Source organism: Mauremys reevesii, linkage group 13, assembly GCF_016161935.1.
Source record: "Mauremys reevesii isolate NIE-2019 linkage group 13, ASM1616193v1, whole genome shotgun sequence".
In the NCBI taxonomy this organism is placed as follows: domain Eukaryota; kingdom Metazoa; phylum Chordata; order Testudines; family Geoemydidae; genus Mauremys; species Mauremys reevesii.
In genome coordinates this window covers 36101480-36124065 of record NC_052635.1, presented here as the reverse complement: position 1 = coordinate 36124065, position 22586 = coordinate 36101480, and the positions used below count along the sequence as shown (strand labels likewise).

The following is a 22586-nucleotide window of genomic DNA, read 5'->3' as shown; positions in this document are numbered from 1 at the left end:
AAATAAAGTACATTAATTATAGAAGCTTTGTGGCATAGATATTATTCCTATAACATTCTTATCTGATAGGAAAAAAAAGCTTTAATAAACAACCAAACTGAACTTTATGCAAACATAGAATTGCTCATGGTGTGTGCCTATACAGGTGGCACCTTACTGTATATTTAACATTTTCATATTAGGGCATGTCTTCACTAGCAACAGCAGCAGTGCTTTAACAGGACTGTGTAGTCGCAGCACCAGCACCGGGAGAGAGCTCTCCCAGCACTATAAAAAAACCCACCCCTACAAGGAGCTTAGCTATCAGCGCTGGGAGCACGGCTCCCAGTGTCGGTGCCATGTCTACACTGGTGCTTTACAGCGCTGAAACTTGCAGCGCTCAGGGAGGTGTTTTTTCATGCCTCTGAGTGAGAAAGTTGCAGTGCTGTAAAATGCCAGCATAGACATGCCTTAGTAACCACATAGGGCCTGGTTCTGGTCTCACTTAGGCTTAGGGTGACCAGATGTCCCAATTTTATAGGGACAGTCCCGATTTTAGGCTCTTTTTCTTATATAGGCTCCTATTACCCCCCACCCCCGTCCTGATTTTTCACATTTGCTGTCTGGTCACCCTACTTAGGCTATGTCTACACTACAGACCTTACAGCTGTACCTCTGCAGCTGTAGGATCTCCCACGTAGCCACTCTGCCAACAGGAGAGAGCTCTCTCATCGGCATAATTAAATCACCCCCAACGAGCGGCGGCAGCTATAGCACTGTCCACACTGGTGCTTCTGTCAGTGAAACTTTTGTCATTCAGCCCTATATGTCTACACCAGGGGTCTCCAAAGTGGCGTGTGTGCACCCCAGGAGGTGCGCAAGAGGATCCTTCGGGGTGTGTGGCAGGAGGAGCACCACCGGAACAGCGCCACTTCAGAAGTTTGGGCAGTTTTTTTTTTTGCTTCGGCAGTTCCAGTGGGAGTCCGAGCGGCTTTATTTATGTATGTATGTATTTATTTATTTATTTATTTATTGCTTGCTTGAGGCAGCAAAAATGGTAGAGCTGGCCCTGCAGCACGGCACAGGGTGCATGCTCAAAAAATTTTTATTGATAAGGGTGCACGATCAAAAAAGTTTGGAGACCACTGGTCTACACTACTGCGGTAAGTCGACCTACGCTACGCAACTCCAGGTATGTGAACAATGTAGCTGGAGTCGACGTACCTTAGGTTGAGTTACCGCAGGGTCTACATTGTGGGGGGGGTCAATGGGAGAAACTCTCCCGTCAACTGACCTTACTCGTTGGGGTAGAGTACAGGGGTCGACTAGCATGCGATCTGCTGTCGATTTGGCAGGTCTTCACTAGACCTGCTAAATTGACCGCCGGTGGATTGATCTCAGAGTGTCAATCCTGGCTGTAGTATAGACAGAGCCTGACAAAAGTTTTACCAACAAAAGTGCTAGTGTAAACATAGCCTTACATTGCACTTAATCAAAAGCATCCTTATGTGAGTCAGATCCGAATCCTGTCAGATCAGAATCTTACCCATTGTGTGCAATGGCTTCTTTGCTTTAAGAGATTAGGAGCCAGATTTAGATCTGAGATCCCAATCTAGCTCTGCAAGTGGGTAACAAAGCACCAGCCAGCATGTGCAGATGAATTTCAAATTGCAATGTGAGTAAGAGCACCGGTTTTTATGGTTAAGCTGCTGTCTGTTGTGCCTATAGCAGTTCACAAGATTCATTTCAGCTGATTTACGCAACAAAATCCATTGTTTAATACAACAAAACCAGTACATCCTTTGTGAAGTGATAAGCAGAAAGTGCTACTTGCATCTGCAGAGGGATTTGGCCACATTTTGAGGGTTACATGTGGAACTGCTCTAACTTCCACATGTGCACTTGAGAATATCAGTGAAGAGCCTGGAATGGCTACAGACTCCACCTCTTCTGGATAAACACCCTAGGTCTTTACTGGCAGTTTGAGCAGTTTAGCCATTCTGACAGCACAAAAACAGGAAATTCTGCACCAGCCCTGACTAAGGCTGAAGAGCCCTCAGCATAAAGCATGCATTATTATTTGCTGTTTTTTAAAAAAGCCACACCAATGAGAAGCCTTGGAGAATAAGTCTCTTATCAAGACTCCTTAGTTTTACTTAATCGTTTCCTATTAAATTTGTTGCCTAGTAAACCATTAAAAAGAATCCAAGCTACATGAAAGGAAGCATTAACCATTTGTGTTTAAATCAGTAAAGAACAAAGTCCAAACTTCTTCCTTATCTCACTGCACTGTGTACAGGTAACGCAGCACTGGAGGTATTTGAGATTATCCACTCTTATCTAAGGATTTTTTTTTTAACATGCAGAATTTCCTGAAAGGAGAGAAAAGCACTTTCTGATTATTGCAGTCTGTTGACTGCATGTGGCTTGAGGATAGCAGGGCAGGAAGCAGAACTCTGATGTAAACAAACCCCAGACCTTTGACAAGTTCAGATCAAGATCTGAACATTGCAGATCCACCCCAATTAAACCACTTAGAGAATTTTAAAATAAATTTTAACCCTAATAAATCCTTCATTACAAATGGGGGCAAGGGGATGAATTTGCCAAATTCTCACCAAAATTAATTTAAATTTTTCTCACAGTAAGTTAATTTGTGTCAATTTTTTCCAACCAGCTATAGGGCCAGATCCTCAGCTGGTGTAAGTTAACATCACTGACTTCACAGAAGCACATTGATTTGTACCAGCTGATGATCTGGCCCCTACTAGTTATAGGTCTCAGTCCAAACTTGGGATGAAGAACAAACAGAAAATCATAATTCAGTGACGTTAACTGTGGATGATCCCTGCTTGTAGTGGAGTGATGCTTTCTGTATCCATGATATAGTATGTCCAGCTTAAACAACTGACAGTTATAAAAAAGAGGAATTATGTCTTGAGAGTGCCAGAAGGAAAGCTCTGCTGGCTACTTCACATGACGGGTTCTGCTTGCAGTGCAAAGTTGCTGTATGACTTGGCCTCTCTTTGGATCTGTGTTATAGGGTGCACAGAGCCCAGGCTGTCACAGCTCCTCAGCTGGGGCTGATTGGTAGCCCTGCAAAAGCTGGAGAGAGAAAAAGGCTGCAGGGCAGAAGGGAGAGATGACTACCAAAGAGGCTGAGGAACCCACTGAGAGCAGAGGTCTTCATCAGTGGACAAGTGAGAAGCTGCGCAGATAGTCGGACCTCCAAAAGAAGAGGATCACAGAATGTGAGTATGGGAAACAGCCTACAAGAGACACACAGTGGGAAGCAATAAGAGATGGGGGAAACTGATTCCAAGTGCTTCACACAGGATCCCTGGACTGGAACCCTGGGTTCCTCGGCCAGCGCTAGTCTCTCCCCTCTCAGGGCAGTAAAGCCTGAAGAACAAAGGGATCTGAACCCCCAAAAGCCAGACACTACTGACCCTTCACTACTGGTCTCCTGACCCACAAGACTATTTACTGCCCTGAGAGGGGGTAGACTATTAAACATCTGGCTGGAATCATAGTGAAGTACTACCAGATGTGGGTCTAAATGGAGATTGGGCAAACAAAGGGGAAACTGAGGCAGACTTGTCCTAACACCCTGAACCAAGTTGGGGGGATGCCATTGGCTGAAGAAACCCCAACAGACAGTCCATAGGACACACTAATAGTATACAGAGGCTTCCTTTCGGAAATGCATGCTGAACAAACAATTAAAATAATGATACCTGTGCTGCCTAGAAATCATAGTTGCCCATAGGCTTATGCTACAACCTTATTTAGACTAAATAGTCTTTTAACTATCAGGCAATATCTCTGGGGCCAAACCTACAAATAGTTGATTAGATCATTGGACACATCAATAATGCTGTGTTGCTTGGCCATCTGCGTCCATTTGACCATACAGAAGTTTACACAGTGAGTAGAAATATAAGATAGCAGTGAGTAATATCTGTGGTATCTTCTCTGAATGTTGACACATCCGGCCAAATTCTGCTTTGTTACACCGCTGTAAATCTAGAGAAACCCCAAAGACTTCACCTGTGTTACTTCAGATTTACACCACAGTAATGAGATCAGCATCTGTCCTGCTGTGTTCAGACATGGAATTCATAGGAACCTCTCTCTCTGCAGTTTTGGCTAGTTAACTTTATTTGGGCTAATAAGGAAGAAGAGAGGAACTGCGAATAGGAAAATTTGCATGTAAAATGAAACCTGTCTCAGAAGCAAATTTTTAAACACATCTATTTGCATTGTTGGAAAAAATGTGTGGTTACCATATCACCTGCCTCCACCCGCTGTAGTTACATAACTCTGTGTGGAAGATAGCTAGAAACACACACGTCTGCTCACTGAAGGTGAAATTCTCCCACCCCACCTTGGCTCTGGAAGGCCCAGTTCAAACCAGACCTGCCCTGGTTCTACTGCATCTCATGCAGTAGGGGTGTCCACAAGGGTAGGACATTGCAGGAGCTCTCTCCAAGAGCATGAGGAGTGGTATTATTGAGAGCAGTCTGGAGGAGTGGTGGGGATTTTGCCAGCAGGTCGGTGGCCTGCATGACTGCTGGCCTCAATCTACACCTGGATATGTGGGTGGCATGTAGCAGACCATAATCATTACTACAGTGCAGCAGCCATATTAGCAGCTGCAGCCTATTGGTGCAGATGTCCTGCAACCTGTCTCTATCCATACATTACTGCTCTCCTTCCCAAAGCCCTTTCACTCAGGCTTTCTGCAGGGGACTATAACTTCCCTGTGAGCAAATAGACTTCTGTATATTCTACAATATTTCTTCAGATTATTGGATTATAAGCAGACAGGCACTTGCTTCCACCACCCAGCAACTAATACCAAATCATCTATGAATATACGATGCTTTGCTGATGAGTAATATGCAAATATCCAGGTAAATGAATAGATAGCTTAGATTATATACAGCTAGTCAAACAAAATGATTTCCTCAGGATACACCAGCTAACAAGAAGACCCTAGCTATACTTAAGCTACTTTTAACTACACACATACAAACAACAGAACAAAGACCTTGCCTCACTAGGTAGTTGCATCGGTTTAACTAAACTAGGTTTAAAATTGATCTAGGCAAACCAGTGCAAATCCCTAGAGTAGACACCTAAGTTAAATCTATCTGAGAAAGATTTAAAATGATTTAATTGAGTAATTTAGGCCTTAGAAGAAATGTACTCACTCTTTTTATATATTTATTTAACCTAAATATGCTAGAGGTTGAATAGACACAGAAAATACAAGGTCCCTGACTTAAAAGGGTTTTCAATTTAAATTGGCATTGTGTAGGCATAGAAAGAACATAAGACATTGAACATCAAAGGTATGCAAGGTTCTTCAGACATCCTAGCATACAATTTAAGGCTGAGGGATAGGATGCAACAAAACGCAGATAACCAAGTGCTCATGTGTTAGCACTTAACAGAAATAACAGAACCCGGTGACTATTTTGAAAGTCCCTTCTTTCTTTTACATTTAATTGTACCTGGAATCTCCAAGTCCTGCTTTAAAATTATCACACAATCTCCTGCTGTGAAATATCAGTACAATGGCAGCTTTCACTGATGGTTCACTGGTATGGAGATAGAGAAACAGGCATAGTTCTACAGACTGATTTGAAATTGAGCTCAATATCAATAGCTCAAAGTTGGGTGCCTAAAATTAGGCCTTATCTAAACTAGAAAGTTATAGCACTTTAACTGCATCATTATTGTCGGCTAATGTGGATGCAGTTACATCCGTATTGAAGTGCTTCATATTAGTAAACTATTCTTGTAGGGGAATAAGAAATAACTATAGCAGTATAAGGCACTTTCATGCTGGTATAATGACATACACACAGAAGCTTCTAAACTAAAAACCACATCCCTCACTGAAACAGTTATACCAGTAAAACTTTCAAGTCTACACCAGGCCTTAGCCTCTCCTAAATCTGCATTTAGGCACTAAAAAGCAGGGAGGGGGGCTGATTTTTCAGAAGAGCTGAGCACCTGCAGTTCCCCTTAGAGCCAAAAGAAGTGGCAGGCTCTCATTGCCTCTGAAAAGCAGGCCACTTTTATTTAGGGGTCTAAATATGGATTTAGAAGCCTAATTTTAGGCTCTTATGTTGGAATAACTTACCTCGGTCAACATTTATTTAAAAGTGAACAACAATGCTAAAATGTAACTTGACTCAGGAATACACGAGAGCATACAGCACATATCGCTCCTCCTTGTAAATTCCTGTGTTTGATGCTCAAAAGACATTCCAGAACTGCTCTGCGGCATCACACTGACGGCATTAACACACAGGGTTGCATTGGACATATTGACATCTTTGAAGTTAGAGCGATAAATTCTGGAGTGTCTTTGTCAGAAAGTAGCAGAGGATTTACAAAGGGGTAACGTTTTTTTAAAGAGGAAGTTCAGCTTTCGATGGTGAATGTTCTCTTCAATCTATTTTTTTTTTAAAAGTGGTGCCTTTTAGCACAGATTTCCACCCTTGCCTCATTGTTTATATTAGCACTGCACTTCTCCTTTAACAACAAACACATTAGATGCTGCACACTTCCTTTTAAATGTCTGGCATTCCTAATGTGAATGGCTTTAAAGGGAGTGACAAAAGGGGCCGGAGAAAGAGATGTCTGTTTGAAGCATGTCATTCGGAGTGGTGTGGAAGGGGTTAAGGAAAGTCTCAATGGATTCAGAAGTCTTCATTCTTTCACTGACATGTGACAATCATTATGGCTGACTCAAAGTGAGGGGATATAAAATGGACACCGAAGCACTTAAAGCATATGCTTTTGTCAAGGTGCCATATGGTAAGAGAGAGTTTATTTTACTTTAGCCCTGAATTAAGTGTTCATCCTCATGTCTCCTGCAATGGGCGGTGTGTTAGCTTAGAGAGACTATGAATCTGTTTCAGCTACCAATGGAAGAAGTGAATACACTTTCCTCCATTTCCATCAAGTTTCTGCTTTGTTTTTCCATCTTTAGAAAAAAAAAATCTTAACCACTGTCAGCAGGACAAGCACTGGCATTTACCATTCCTAGTCAATCACACAGGGTAGTTGCTTTTTACTGCTTGGAAATGAGCACCACTACAATTACAACTGACCACTGCCAGAACTACTTGTAAATATCTCTGTTCTAGGATAGAAATAGTTCTTAAAGTTTTGCATACAATATTCCTTAAGCTTTTTTTGTTCACAGATGTCTCTTTACATGCACACAATCTACCAAGATTTTCCGAGCGGACTCTGATTTTGGATGCATAGATTTTGGAGTGCCTAATTTGAGGAACCTTAAAAGGGAGCCAGCTTTCAGAAAATCTTGAGCACCACTCTTTGAAAACCAGGCACCTTTAAAGTTCCTTAAATTGAGCATCCAAATATCCAAAATCAGTAGTCACTTGCAACTATCTTACTCACTGTGGACCCAATCCCAGCTCAGCACTCATTTTGCCAGATTAGCAGAATGCAGGATAGGGTCTTATATGCTTTGGAAAAATACACTATGGACCCAATTTTAATTACACTGCAGTAATTCCAGTGATGTTTTAACCTAGTATAGCTTTGATGGAGTTATTCCAGATGTATACAGGTGTAACTAAGATCAAAGTCTAGCCTTATATTATCAAAGCTGGTGTATTGATGCTTCCTTCCATCCCACAATTTGAGTTGTTTTGCTCCTCCCATTACACTTGTCATGCTCACTTGTTTGGGAGGAGACATACAAGCACATAAACTAATATTAATGAGTGGGATTTTTCAGGAGTGCCTAAGGAAGTTAAGCATCCAACTCTCATTAAAAGTCTGTGGGAACAGGGCACATAAATCTCTTAGACAATTCTGAAAGTCTCACTGAACAGCCTTAAATTAATTCTTGTAACCAATGGCATTAATTCATTATTAACATACACACCAGACCACTCCAGATCTTCTAAATCAGTTCTTTAGATATTACTGTGTAACCAGCAAGAAAATCCTCTACTGGGCTACAATGAAAGATCGGATTTGGCAAGGTAGGGTAATATCTGCTTCCAAAAATGATTTCCCCATTTAGATAATATGATGCTATTCCATTCAGTGCAAATAACTGAAGCAAGTGATAGAAGTAGTACAGTTTCTTTGAACTGAAGTCAAAACGTTGTGATTTGGGAGTTGGTTGGTTTAAAAAAAAAACACCTCTGGAACCCACTGGAAGAGGGGAATTTGTGGTCCAGCCAGATTGTAGCATGTTTATATTCATGGGGTGAGATTTCATAATGCACTTATAGAATCATAGATTATTAGGGTTGGAAGGGACCACAGGAGATCATCTAGTCCAACCCCCTGCTCAAAGCAGGACCAATCCCCAAATCTCTAAATGGCCCCCTCAAGGATTGAACTCATAACCCTGGGTTCTTAGTGCAAAAACCCCAGCCAAGCTGGAGGGGGCAACTAGTGCAACTTTAAGATATCCTTGTGCCCTGCTAACCTGGGCTGCCTGGGAGGCCCCTGGCATAATTTCGACAGTCGTGGGATTCTATCTAAATTACAACAGCTTCCCAGGCCTGCCCTATGGGCTGCAGCCATGGCCTTGATAAACGCTACACCCAGGCTTGTAATGGTGTCCTCCACAGTACCTGCACCAGGAAATCCTTCCTCACTCCGGTGTTAGGTTTTTAGGGACTTCTTGTGTTACTCCACTGGCTTTTACCTGTTACAAAGGGGCCAGAGCAGATATAAGGACCTTGTCCATAATTTGCACCCTAATCCTATGATCTCTCAACTCCATTTACTTTAGTGAAACACTGTTCAATGTCAAATCAAGTCCTTGGTGCTGTTCAGAATGACCTGCCAGGAACATATAAAATGATTTCTATACATGTTTCATCTGTCTATGTATAAGCAGACACTCTCGGCATATATCGTAATCCAGCCCTATTTCCAAAGGACAGTTCCGATAACAATATCCCAGGAACAATATTTCAGGCACATCCAAGTTATGATTCAAATGAAGTGGGTGTTCTGGTTACATGCATCCAGTTAGCCACAGCTTAGTCAAAATAGCTTTTTTCCACCTCAATTTTTCCCCTATTGCATTTTCTAGAAATTCAGCTTTTCAATATTAAAACTAATCTTGGGATGTTTATGGTTTAATATCCGGCATGTGAGAGGCTTATGTATGAGCCAAATAATGAACATGATTTGAAGTCTAGGATTGTTGTGTTCTGTATAAATGATTTCAGCACTAAGTGAGCTCTCATAGCTCAGGCAAGGCTGGGAGTTAAAGGGAGGTGCTGATGGAGAGAGATGGACTGCAAACAAACAACTGCAGAGCCATATGGGCTGACTACTCCCAGCAGTAAATTATTAAAGATGGAGCTGATAAAAGCATCACTGATATTGAAAATAATGTTATTGTGTGTGTTTATATTAAAACCACAATCCTTTTTATGAATGGACAGTGGGAAAAGCTAGATAGAAACATGCGTTTTATTCAGAAAGAGCCAGTCTCTTTAGGGTCAAAAAGCAGATCAAAATTTTAAGCTCTTTAGGGCAAGAATGGTCTCTTAACTCCATATTTGTATAGGTGCCTAGCATAATGGGGCCAGGTTCCTTGATCTAGGCCTTAGAGTGCTGCTGCAATATAAATGACTAAATAAATGTAATAAGTACTAGTCAAAACACAATTCAAGAATCTTTAACTCTGCACAAGGTTTTGATGCTACTCTTTGAAACACGTTACAATTATTTAGAAGGTATGGATTGGTTCTCATCTCAGTTAAATTGACATTAATGGCATTACAGCTGCATAAAATAGGTGTAAGTGAGATTGGAATCAGGCCTCACATACAGCTCCTACAATATCACAACACGGTAATTATCCAGAACCTGTGTCAGAAATGCAGTTCAGTGCCTGAGTCACTACAAGTGGTAAAGCAGAAAGATGAAACGACAACTGCAGAGATGTATAGTCTGTCTGCTTATTTTCCAGTGAGTAATTGCAATACCATCCAGCTTCATAAAGGTTGTACCAGATCATAGTATCTCCCCCCACCACCCCGCAAAGGCAAGACTACAACTTTCCCGAGTAGCTTCCTCATGCTGCAGTTGAACTCCATTCTTAGTCATTAGATGATGATTTGAAGTTGCAGCCCAGTTCTCCCACTTTACTGCTAACTTCCCCAAGGTCTTTGCCTCCCTATAAATGCTTTATGCCTTAGACATGGTCTCTAAACTAAAGCAGAAATAAAAACACCATTTGTGTTTTCTATTATAGAACATGAGAAAGTTTTCCCAGATTTAAAAAAAAAAAAATTATTTTCAGCACTGATACATCTCGTTTTTTCTACTTTTTGCCCCAGTAGATTATTGGAGTTGTTCTGCAGTATTAGTTCAGTTTGTTTCTAACTTTTACTGAGGTGGTGAAGACCCTGAAGGGTATTGCACTCTATACATTCTGTGCGTTCTTATACCTTTATATTACAGAGTATTATAGATGATCTCCCAAGTTTTGTAAACCATGTTACGAACTTACCATCAGCACAGTGACACTACTTTGAGCAATAAAACCTCACAAAGGTGTCTGCTGATCTAACAGGGCTAGGGCAAACTGTACTATCCAGAGAGGCCTGTCTTTTTTTAAACAGATTTTCCATGAACTGCTTTTGTCAGTGCATGTGTGTATGCATACTCTCATCCACACAAACCCCCAGTTTCTAGGGTCTCATGGATTAAGTTCTCTAAAGTACACATGATCTCATTGTTTCCAGGCCTGCCTTCCTGTGGTACTGTTGTGCACAACTGCTTTTCTTAGCTGTAAATACAGACATTAAATACGGAATAATCCCAATTCTTTCTCTCTTCCAAAATGGAACAATTAAAACAAAGCCACAAAGCTCCTGTGTTAAATGTCATCTGAGACAGGAAAAATAATGACTTAAAACAGGTTTCAATTCTATTTTTCCCGAGACAGAAGTTGTTTCTACGTCCTGGCTTGTTATTGTGTTCATACCGGCAATACAGTACTCAGCATGTACTGTACATTATTAATGATTGGCAGGCTTTGTTGTTCGTCCTGCTATCTGAGCAGTTTTCGGGCCCTGCCCATTTTATTAACACAGTTTCCTTCTACTGTTGCTTAATTTCACTTCCCTCTTGTTCTTACTGCCTTTCCCCACCCACGCTATCATTCCAAATGTCTTCCCCCGGTGGCCAGTAGAGGGCAGTTGGATTTAGTTTCTTAGGAGCTGGAGTCACTAAAACTATTCAGACAATTGCACTGTAGTCTTTTTACCTGGTGGTTCTTTCTTGTAGAAACTGAGGCTCAGAAAATAGGTGAACCAAGAAGAATAAATAAAAGATTTTATATCTAGAGCAGCAGAAGAGAGAGAAGGTGGCTTCAGGTCCCTCAGCATCAGATGTGTCTATGATATCACTGCATGCGAAGATAATGGAAGACACCATTTTGGTAAACTCTGTGCTTTCTAGTTTCTCTCGAAGAATCTTCTGCTCACAGAGAAAGGCAGATGAGGGGCTGCTGCACAAATGCATTCAGACCCTCACACATTTTCATAATGAGCAAGACTAGTCCCTATATTATTTCACACAGGTTCTGTACAAGAACAACACTTCCACAGCCACAACAAAATGGTGGCACATCCTAAGATCTGTAACATATTTCCACTCCTATTGAAAGCAGTAGCATATTTCCACTCCTATTTATCCTTCTCTTTGTCATTTGCTTTCCTTTGGTAGAAGGTACAGTTCAACCTCTCTCTTGACCCTGGTAATCACTGCACCATGTACTTGTTGATGGTTGTGCCCACTTCCCTTGTGTGAAGGGAGATAGTATTTATATTAGATAAATATGTATATTTTCTTCTCAGAGTGATCCCTATTCAGCAAAGCACTTGAGTATGTGCATATTCAGGCGAGCCCTTAAGCACATGCTTAATTCTGAAGTCCCATTGACTTAAAGTTAAGCAAGTGCTCCCCTGACTAGGAACGCTTTTCTGAACCAGGGCCTACCAAGTTGGAGAGGGGTGGACAGATAAACGGTGACATTGACAACGAGGGGCAGGGGAAGACACTACAGAAGGGGACAAAAGAGTACGGCAGCTGTCCCCTCCCATTCTCTAAACATCACTTCCACAATCTGTACAGTTGTGAAATCGTTCAAAAATTACCACAATATTCATGTCAAAGTTTGTGTATGCCTAAAAGGGACTTCAGCTAAAGTGAGCAGTATAGAAATGACTGGAATTGTATGAAACAAGGAAAATGTATTTTTCCCCCCCCTTCAAAAAAGCCACTTAAGCTTTTTCAACCCCCTGGCTCCTCCTGTTGCATTACCCCCCCCCCACCACCACCACCAAAAAAAAAAAAAAGTAGGTCTAAAGAACTAGTGATACGATATTAAGCTGCATGGAAACAGGTTTGTGATTAACTTTTTTCTCCCCCTCTTCTTGACTTGCTGGCCCATTTGTGTATATGTAACATTTAAATAAACAAAATTTTAATAATAAAAAATAGGAAAAGGTTTCACTCAAAACAAGAGATGGGGTGAGAGATCGACTGCTGTTTGCAGTGAGCAGGAAACTCAGCTGCAGTGAGCTCATTTACTTACCTGTGTGCTTCACCACATTGCTTTGAAAAATTGCGACATATACTTATCATATCCTTCCTGGAAAACAACTCACATTCTTCTGTATAAGACCTGAGAAATATCTGTTACTGAAAAAACTTTTCTACCTACCAATGGCTTCTAAAGAAGAAAGCAATTCTATTAGCTATAACTAATTGACACTATTAATGCATGCTTGGTGCAAAATGAATAGGGTCGGCGACTCTAAAGATTGTAAGCAGTTAAGCAAAGACCTACACAGTGTGATTTTTCAGAACTACACGTCGGAGGTACACACAATTGCACGACCAGTTGTGTTTGCAGTTATTTGTGATTGCATGTGTAAATCAGGTAAGCGTGTAGATGGCTAGTGAGATGTATAACTAGCTATTTGCATGCGTGGCTAACCAATTTCCAGGTGCAATTGTAGCGATTGCATGTGTAAATTAGGAACACAATTGTACATGTTTGCCTGCATGGTACAACAATCAGACCTTAGCCAGTACTTCAATTACTAGTGAAAAGAAGGCCTTGTCTACACCAGGAAAGCGAACGATCCATAATTTACCATCCATGTAGTTCCCTGGGTTGTAGCAACAGTGAAAGCAGTAGTCTTGACAGAAAACAGGTGTTTTAACCGCTCTGACATCCATACTTTCCCAGAGCATACTCAGCCCCTGCTCGAGCAAGAAGTGACAAATGTGCCTCAATATGCCAATGTTTTCTGTATTATTCTGCAAATGTGTTTGGGTTTTAAAAACACAACTGGGACAACCAGTGTAGAAAATGGTTTTTACCAGTGGAATCCCTTTGTCATAAAGAAATATTTATCTTCATACTTCAGTTGTAAGCTGTTTGGGGTGAGGACTGTCTTTTTATTCTGTGTTTGGACAGCATCTAGCACAATGGGGTACAGATCTATGACAGACTCCTAGGCACTATGGCAGTGTTTCCCAAACTGGGGTCGCCGCTTGTGTAGGGAAAGCCCCTGGCAGGCCGGGCCGGTTTGTTTACCTGCCGCATCCGCAGGTCCAGCTGATCGCAGCTCCCACTGGCTGTGGTTCGCTGCTCCAGGCCAATGGGAGCTGCTGGAAGCGGCACAGGCAGAGGGACATACTGACCGCTGCTTCCAGCAGCTTCCATTGGCCTGCAGCGGTGAACCGCGGCCAGTGGGAGCTGCGATCAGCTGGACCTGCGGATGCGGCAGGTACACAAACCGGCCCGGCCCGCCAGGGGCTTTCCCTGCACTAGCGGCGTCCCAAGTTTGGGAAATACTGCACTATGGTAATGCAAATACTTAACTGAGAAGGGGAGGGAGCTTATTTATGTATAATAAACCCAAACGTTTCTCAGTCAACCCTTACTCATGAAAGGCAAATGCCCAAGCACTTGCATGACTATTATACTTCTAATTAAAGATGAGTCTGAGAGCTATCTGTAAGAGTCTGGACCCCTAGTCATGTCACCCTCCAAAATTCCAGATGTGCAGATTCAGTCTTCTGGTTAGGTCACTACAGAGAGAGACAGAGTCCTGGATCCAGTTCCAAAGCCTGGGTGGGATTGGAAACCATACTTTAGCTTCAGAGACAGATGTATCTGCTGCAGAAGCCCGTGTTCTATTATGCAGAAGCAATTATCACTAAATAAAGGATTCTCTCTTCTGAGTGTTTTGGGCTCAGAATGGTCACTGAACGCCGCAGGTGGGCTCCACTGTTCAAGTTCAATGTTTTGTTGGTTTGGTGAGTATTTCAGGATGCTGGCACTGACCTGGTAGGATACAGTATGCTGGGGGCTCTAGAGTGATACTGACAGATGTATCAATACAGGCCTGTTTTCTGGAGAAATGAGAGCAGTCCTGCGATCTTTACTCACATGGCTAGCAGGGGTGGGTGGAGTAATCAGGGTGTGAACAGGTACTTATGTGAAATGGAAAAAGAAAGCAAACCTGGTGCTGGGTCTTTGTGCTTATTTCATTTTTAAGCCTTGAAGTTTGGTTGGACTCCAAAGCTGTATCTGTAGCTAACTGTCTAATGGAATCACATATCAGAATAGATAACAAAGTGTAAACAGCTCGGGCAATCCTGTCACATTTCCACTCGAGCAGCACTTCTGCCAGTGCAGTTCGTGTACATAGGGTCATGGTCGCAGCAAGGAGGAGGTGGCAGAGAATGGGGAGTGTTGAACAAAGTCTAAGACCACAGCTCTCTAACGTAGCTGCTCTAAGCGGAGGGGAGAGAGGTCTCCCATCGGCTTAACTACTCCAGCCCCTGCAAGCGGCAGTAGCTACATCAGCAGGAGTGTCGCTCAGTGGGTGATTTATTCATCCGCCTGAGGGACATAAATTATGCTGACATAAGCTGTAGGGTAGACATAGCCTCTGCTAGCAGGAATTAAACGCCCCCATCAAACAATGCAAAGAAGGAGAGCCCTCGCCTTGATCGATTAGAGAGTGTAGAGGACAGTCAGAGACTAACTCAAGCATCCACTTTCCAAACAGACTATCGAGGCAGGCGCTGGCCCTCTGGATTGCGCTTACACACATGCCCGCTGACAAAGTGACGAGAGGTTTCAGTGACTCACAGAGTATGTCTATACTTTAGTCATAGCAGGGTAAGGCCACTTTTTAATCAGACAGAGCCAAATTCATCCCTGCCATAACAGAATGCACTATGCTAGCGATTAATTTGGCTGACCAGCTCTAGTCTGTTTTACATCCCCCTAAAAATCCCATGTATCTACTGCTGTAAGACAGAAGAAGCAACAACCTGTTGCCACTACAATCAGTCGGAGGTACAGAAGGGAGTAGAAATGTTGAACATATTTTAAAGACTCGCTCCTCCCTGCTTTAATGAATGAAAACTTGAAGCAGAGTGTAAATAATTTATATTGTGTTCAGATACACAATGTATATGGACAAACGTCTCTGCTTGCCTACCCCAACTACTGAGACTGGAAACACACATACACACCACTGCAGATCTGCCTCTGCCTAACAGAATGCACTGGGCTACTCTGCTTCTAATAAAGATTTCCCAGCTGTTAACGTAGTATCAAAGCCTAAAGATCAAATAAGCATGTAACTTATCTCTCAGGGTCTGAGTGCTGGTTTTATTATTGCACACAATGGCTGCAACATTGTGAGAAGAATGCAAAATGCTACTTCCCACATGTCCCATGCTTCTGAACCTGTTAGTACAGATTTTTTTTAAGCGATACCTGTGTTCTTGAAAAAAGACGGTCTTGGCTCTGAGAACTCTACACTCATTTTAGGTTTGTCAACACAATTCTGCAAGAGGGAAAACATGTTACTCTAGAGTACAACTAAGGATGCAGTCTGCATAGTGCTGAATGATTACTTGCAGGAAATACTCTCAACTCTAAATGAAGTAAATCCAAGTTGAGAAGGGTTAGTACTTTGCAGGGTCAGGCCCTGTTAACAAGAAGCACCAAGCTTTCTTTTTGAAAAGCTTGATAAATAGAGATGGAACCAAATTAAATCTCCCAGTTCTGGAAGCCGCCAAAGCTAGGGAAGTTTGGATCCGGATCCAGTTTCTGTGGGATTAGGCCCTTCTCTACAGATAAAACAGCTAGAAGCCATTAACCATTTTTATGTAACAGCATATATGGTTACACAAAGGGAAGTTGATGTTTTCACTTCTAGGAAATAAAGACTTGGATATTAGCATGTAAGGTTTTATAATCTTTTGGAGGAAGGTGGGTAGCAGTGATAATGTAAGTGAAAATTAACTTTAGGAAAACTAGTTTGCATAAAATGAGAACTAACCTGAATCTGAACTAAAGTTTGAAAAGTTCAGAGCCTTTTCCCCCCTTCTCATCCAAATAATTATTCATTGTTGCTCACTTCACATCTGGGGTGTGCCTGGGACTGCCATTTGTATAAATGGGAAAATTTGGGATAGGTGGATCTGTTGGATAAATAAAAACTTGATAGAATAAGATAATGAGCCACTTTTAGATTTCACTGATTCACAGTAAATGATTTATCCAATTTAGCCTTTTCTTCTGTTCCTAAAGGCTGTTTTTGTTTGTTGTTTTGTTACTCAAAACTATTCAGCAAATGGTTTATGCAAACAAATTTTAGCCTATAGTTTGTTCAGGAACTGGCCCAAAAGAGAATTCATTGTAATTCATTTTTCTTGTCATGTGTTTGGTCACATATTATTTCTGTTTCCTGATTGGATGACTCAAATGAGATATTGCGGGGAGGGTTCCATCTGCAAATTAGCTATTAGGCAAATAATGAAAATGGATTTTCAGAATGGCCACAAGAACACTTCTGGTAGTGAATGCTCTACCAAAATATTTATTTACACTAGGATTCATGCAACTTTTATGTTCACTGAACATAGTTGTGTATAAAAACAGGCTCAGTTGCCAGCAAGCAAATAAATGGGTCAATATCAAGATAGTTAATATCAGTATGTTCTCTCTACAAGTATAGTTAAAAACACCATTTTATTGTGTTGGCCAGCACTAATCTATGAATCTTTGCCCATTTGAGAACCTAAACCAAAACTTTAAATTCTGGAAACATTGGGGCATTTTTGGAGGTGTTAACCTTTCTTCATTTCTCTCTGAGACTCTGCTCCTAGGATTGCTTGCACAGATTGGGTAACTACATGCCAAATGTCTATTAAGACATATCTGTGTGCGTACACAAATTAGAGGTACAATTATGTATGTAGGTGCCACATACAGTTGCATACCTAAGCTATGAAAATCAGACCTTTCAGCTGAAATGAGAATATTGGTAGGAATCAGCACACATCTCAAGCTGTAGTGGCATAGTAGTGAAACAAACCAACAAAAACTTTTAATCCTGTCAGATTAATTTCTTTTAGAATTATTAACTTTCTATAATCCTAGCTTCATGGTTCAATATTAGTTGTGTCAATAATGTACAGTAAGGAAAAAGACATACCGCAAGATCAGATGAGTGAAAAAAGCAAACATTTATCCTATGCGAAGCTACATGTCTCCTAATAAGAGACATTTTGGAGATCTCAACATTTTCAGATTTGGAACAAAGCCAAATTTTAAATCTCAAAATTCTTTGCAAAATAGAACTGTTATCCTCTACACAGCTGTAATAGAAATATTTTCCGATTTTAAATTTCTAATAAAACTCAATTTCAATAAATACCACAAAAGAACATCTATTGAAAAGCACAATGGATTAAACAGATATTCCTAAAGCAGTGTAAATTAACTTCATTGTGTACAAAAATTGCTTTTATACACACGTGTACAAAAATTGCTTTTATACATTTTTAAAAGGGTCAAATTAATCCCTCATGTAACTCCATTGACTTCCATGGAGAAATTTAAAATCTGAATTTGACTTAAGACAATGAGAATGATCACTGTATATTCTTATTACATATTTCCAAGTGGTCGTTCATTCTGGGAGCCTATCCTTTCTACCCCAGTGAAATTACCAATTGGTATGTTCCAGATGTAGCTATTTTAGGCAAAAAACGGGGGACTTCCATTGTTGCAAAGTCAGTTTTAGAAAATTATTTTGTAGCTGGATCCCTGTAATCATGAATGCTTTGTCCCCAGCTCTCACATACTTCATCCTGGGCTTAGCCATCTGCATTTCCCCAGAGCAGCGGTTCATAGCTTGAAATTCAGCCTTCATATAGCTCGGTCTTGCTCCTTATAGTATATTCTCCAGTTCCTCATCCAGTCTGGTTTTAAAATGACTCAAGCCCTCTCCCCGCCACCTTCTCCCCCCTGTTAACAAAATATTCCAGTCTAGAAGATTTCATTGCTATTCAGCCTAATTTTCCCTTTGGTCAATTTCATTCTTAGCCTACACTATTCATTGCACTCCTTGCTGCTTACAACCTTAAATTGTTTGTAGACAATTATCATTCCTCCCTTAGTCACCACTTGACCATGTTTAGTTCTTTTACCCTAAAGCTAGTTACTTTTGTTGCCGCTCTCCAAGTTCTCTTGACATTGTTAATAGACCCCATAAGGATAAGCGAGAGTGAGCGGCTGCTAAAGCATTCTTTGTGAGGGCCCCTTTCGTTTGGAATGCTCCTTGAGCCTGGTCCAAAAACCCCAAACCCAAGTAGCCTTCCACAGGTCTGCTGCAGAATCCACGTGTTTCATTGTTACAGGGCTGTGGTAGTTGGGAGGGGATTTCTGTCTATGGCAGAAAGTGAGTGGGCTAGAGATTTTAGTTAATATGGGCATCTATCAAATGCTGACTACTATTAGAGGTGATTGGGGAGTGGGAATGAAGGAGACATGCTGCTGCATTCACTCAGGCCCTGAATGAACAAAGATACTTAGATATGTGCTTATCTTTATAAGAGACAGGGCTCAATCCTGCCAAGAGGCAAGCATGCTGCTTTGAATCCAACAAAGCACTTGTTTTGACTTTAAGCTTGTGAAGTCTTGTTGACTTCAACTGAGCTACACAAGTTTACTCCAGCTATGAAGAACAGTCAGAATGAAATGCAGGAAAGAATATTCTGTGTGTAACATCCTCGTTGTTTGTACACTGTGAGAGGTAACGTTTGAGTTAGTTTCACTCAAGGTTTCGTAAGTTTGGGTGTGTTCCTCCGACTCAGTATGGTAAAGGCAAAACAAGTCAGGCTCTGTGTATGCAGGCGGGTTTATGAGGATTTGTCCAACCATCTGTTATGAAAGCATGAAACTCAGTCAAAAACAAAACAAAAACTTTCTAGCTACAGTAAAGAAGACTCACCTGGAGTGACAGGTTTGTAAAACCTATTAAAGTTTGGCAAGATATGTATCAGCTTTTGCTTCTCTTCTCGCCCCTTTACCTAACTCCTCTAGGTTTCAGTGTGAAAGATTTTCCATAGCCCTAATCATAACTTCTGAAAGGCTTCACATTTCTTTAGTTATTACCGTCTGCCCTCACTAAACAGAATATCCTTCTGCTCATCAGATATGTATCTTCCATTTGACAACCTATAGTGCCAGAGTATGCATTTGAAGTCAAAAACCTATACGGTACCAGCTCTGAATCTCACTATGATATGCAATATGGGCAAAGGATACTGAATATTAACAGGCCAAATGACCTATCGGGGTCTTCCAAATATATGCCCAGTGCTTCCCAGAGTGATGGACAATTTGGAATACGACAGTGCTTTCTATTGCTGTTCTGTAACCTCCTTCATCTGACCCAAGACAGAGAAAATCCTAAGCCTTCTCAGGGCTGGAAAATATAAACTCATAACACATGCCCAGAGATCTCCCACTGGGATTCATAACAGTACATAAATTGTTTATAACAAAGGAGTTGCCCTGGAATTAGAGCTAGAAAATTGGTGCAGTTTTGAATGGAGTTGAGCCCATTTACACCAGGTTTGGATTTGGCCCTAAATTCCTATTCTGGAGAGCTGTTACAACACAGAGATTGTTTGGCTTCAGTCACAACATTGAATGAAGCTCAGTAACAACGTTTTTGAAAACCCAAACTGGAAAGGTTCCCTATTCCTTGTTCCTCATTATGGGGCATGTCTTGGGTTTGCGACAATGACTCTTAGAGCACAGCTGCCTGCTTGCAAGCAGCATTTGACACCAGCCCAAGCTGCCTTATTTACATACAAAGCAATTGTTATAGTAGCTAGGTGTGAGAGAGAACACCAGCTGTTCTCTCTCTCTTCCTCCTTATTCACTGTGCCAGTTACAAACAAACAGAGTTTGCAACGCCAAGTTGCAAGAGGTTGTGGGGAATCAGTCTTGCTCTTTTCTATTTCCTTGACAGAAAGGTTTTGGGTTAAAACAGGAAACAAGAATGTGCAGCCCATTCCTATCTGAATTTAGCTCCTAGTGGTCTTTTCTTTTCCTTTCAAAACATGAATAAGATCAAAAATAAAGAAGTGTCAGCATGCTAGTGTTTCAGTTTCTAATCAGTTCACAAATGGCAGGAAATTAGCTTGCTTTCCCGAACATCTGTTCCACTTCTGGCTCAGAAGGTTGGAGGCAAATGCTATCTGTCAAATGTAAATGGTGAGCATCAGTAATAAATATACTTTTCAGTTTTCAAACAGATTCCCATAACTGTTGCTCATTCATCATATTACACTACAGCAGAATGCATTGCATTCTCCTCCCGCCATAAGGAATGATATCCTCTGTTAACAAGATGATGAACTGCCTCAGACTGAGGCTCAGGAGACAATATCACAGGCCTGTATACTTGCTGGATACTTGGAAGCTAGTACAGAATAATGCTTAACATTTTTCAGGTAACATTTCCAAAAGCTCCTAAATGGCTTAGTTTCTAAGCCCCATTTCTGAAAGCATCTGAGGTCTGGTCTACACTACAGGGGGGGGGTGTCGAACTAAGGTACACGACTTCAGCTACGCGAATAGCGTAGCTGAAGTCGAACTACCTTAGTTTGATTGACTTACCCGTCCAGACACAGCGGGGTCGAACTCCGCGGCTCCAAGGTCGACTCCGCCACCACCGTTCGCGGTGGTGGAGTTCCGGAGTCGACCGGAGCGCGCGGGGAGTTCGAACTATCGCGTCTTGATTAGACGCGATAGTTCGAACTCGGAGAAGTTGAACTCACCGCGTCAACCCGCGTGGTGAGTATGGACCTGCCCTTAGGCACTTAGGAGTCTAAGGCTTTGTCTACACTACAGAGTTAGGCTGAAGTAAGACAGCTTATGTCGACCTAGCTCTGTAAGTGTCTACACTCCAATGTTGCTCCTGACAATGGAAGTTGCCTAATAACTCCACTTCTGCGAGACACATGGTTCTTAGATCGATATAGTTAGGGCGACACAGTGTCTGTGTAGACACTGCGTTTCTTACATCCCCTGTTGGCTGTCAGCCCTGCCTGGGGCTCACAGCTAGAGCCCCACACCCTGGGGCCAACAGTCCAAGCTGTCAGCCCCCCTCAGGGCTCACAGCGCCCCACAATGCCTACACAGTGAAGTCGTTGGAAGCGCTCCTGGTGAGAATGCGCACCACTGACATAGGGGGTGGAGCATGGACATGAGCCACCGCAGTATTTACCACTGTGGCTTTACATTAACCTAACTTAGGTCAACTTAATTTTGTAGTGTAGACAAAGCCTTAGTCTCATTGAAAGTCAATGGGATCAAGGGCCAGATTTTCAAAAGTGTCTAGGGGGGTTTACAAAAGCACCTAAAGTCTCATTGACTTTCAATGGTCATTAGATGGCAAACCTGCTTAGATACTTTTGAAAATCCCAGGAGGCATGTATCTGCATGCCTAAAGATCTTTGCAAATCTGATCCTGAGTCACTTTTGAAAATGGGACTTAGGAGCCTAAGTCACTTGAGAGCTTTAGAAAATGTTATCCTTCACCCATAAAGCTGCAAAGCTCTTTAAAAAGGTGAATAAGAATCATTATCCTCATTTGGGGAAACTGAGGCAGAGAGGTGACAGCAATTGCCCATGAGCCCACTGACCTCAGTATCGGAACTAGAACTCAGGTCTCCAGATTTAGATGATGGTGTCCTACCCACTTGCCTTCACTGCTGCTTGTAGGACCATTTGAGCCAACACACACCAACGTTGCACATTTAATAAAAAGCAGCACTACCACTGTGTGTAATTATTCTGTGTTTCTAAGAGGTGCATAAAGCTGATCTAATGACAGCGGAAGCAACATTGCCTGCTATTGCCAGCACTGCATGAGCAACTCCTATCAATAAACCTTAACAAAAAGGTAGATGGGCAACCCCCTCACAAAAAAAACCTGCCTCACTGCTACTAAATATTAGAACATTAAAGAAGCCAACATATGCATCATTAACAACAGCTTCATAATTCTTTGTCTCCTAATAAAAGGCACTTCTCTAATGGTTTCATTTCAAATGCAGTACTCTGGTGCCAGATTGAGAACTCTTTATCTGCTCAGTAGGATTAGTCATTGCTCTATCTTTAATCACCTAGAGTTGTACTTTACTTACTTGAGTAGTGGAGCAATAGGAATACTTGT

The 22586-nt window shown here is 41.7% G+C and overlaps 1 long non-coding RNA gene across 1 annotated transcript in view; it reads left to right on the top strand.

Moving 5' to 3' along the window:
- Positions 1–3050: 3050 nt before the first annotated feature.
- The window catches only part of LOC120380991, a 43090-nt gene continuing 23554 nt past the window's right edge, over positions 3051–22586 (top strand). The window contains exon 1 of the long non-coding RNA XR_005587908.1: positions 3051–3230. This is a non-coding gene — a long non-coding RNA (uncharacterized LOC120380991). The remainder of the gene's footprint in view (positions 3231–22586) is intronic.